Genomic DNA, 892 nt, shown 5'->3' on the forward strand with positions numbered 1-892 from the left:
AGAGAGAGAGAGAGAGAGCGAGAGAGAGAGAGAGAGAGAGAGAGAGAGAGAGAGCGAGAGAGAGCGAGAGAGAGAGAGCGAGAGAGAGCGAGAGAGAGAGAGAGCGAGATGTGTGTTACCCATGTGAGAGGAGCTCTGGAACATGAACTATCTGATTCATAGAAGGTTCTGGAAGTCTGATTCACAAGGCTCGTTGGGTGTCGTTACACTCCACACAGGCCAAGCCATCCTACTGAACATGCTTCACACCTTCACACGCTGGTTATGGATGGGAGCCACATCCTAATAACATGCTTATATATGCATGAGCACATGTCATCCCGTTCCATAAGGAAGTGGATGAAGCATGATGAAGAACAGAGGAGAAGGATCTGCTGCCACTGGTAATGACCCCAATAAACAATATCCACCTGTTATATGTCCTACGTGATCTACATCCGTATCTAGCATCACCGCTCAATTTATCTCACTTTTATTCGTCCAGGTTGGTCTCATTGAAATGAGATATACTGTATGTCCTATCATTACATTTTACATCCACCATTACTTGCCTACGTTATTATCTGTCAAGGTTAGCCTCATGGAGATAAAGTCTGATATGTGCTATATCATTTATACTCCCCGCCCTCAGGCATTTTATTCAACCTCTAGGCTCGTAGAGATAGCATCTGCTGTGTATTCCATCATTCTAGCCTCCTTTCGTTCTAGCCTCACCTGCTCTGCGAGCGACAGCCAGTGTTGTCTGAAGGAAGGAAGGCCCGTCAGCCATCTTAAGCCGTTCCTACAAGATGGCAATGAAGTGACAGCGTGTCCGTGTGGACAGCATTGTCGTTAGCGAGCAAGTTAGTTGAGGCTGAGGCCCAGAGATAGGAGGAGAGGAGCTATCTCAGTC

The sequence above is a fragment of the Argentina silus genome (assembly GCF_951799395.1).
Source record: "Argentina silus genome assembly, chromosome: 13".
In the NCBI taxonomy this organism is placed as follows: Eukaryota; Metazoa; Chordata; class Actinopteri; order Argentiniformes; family Argentinidae; genus Argentina; species Argentina silus.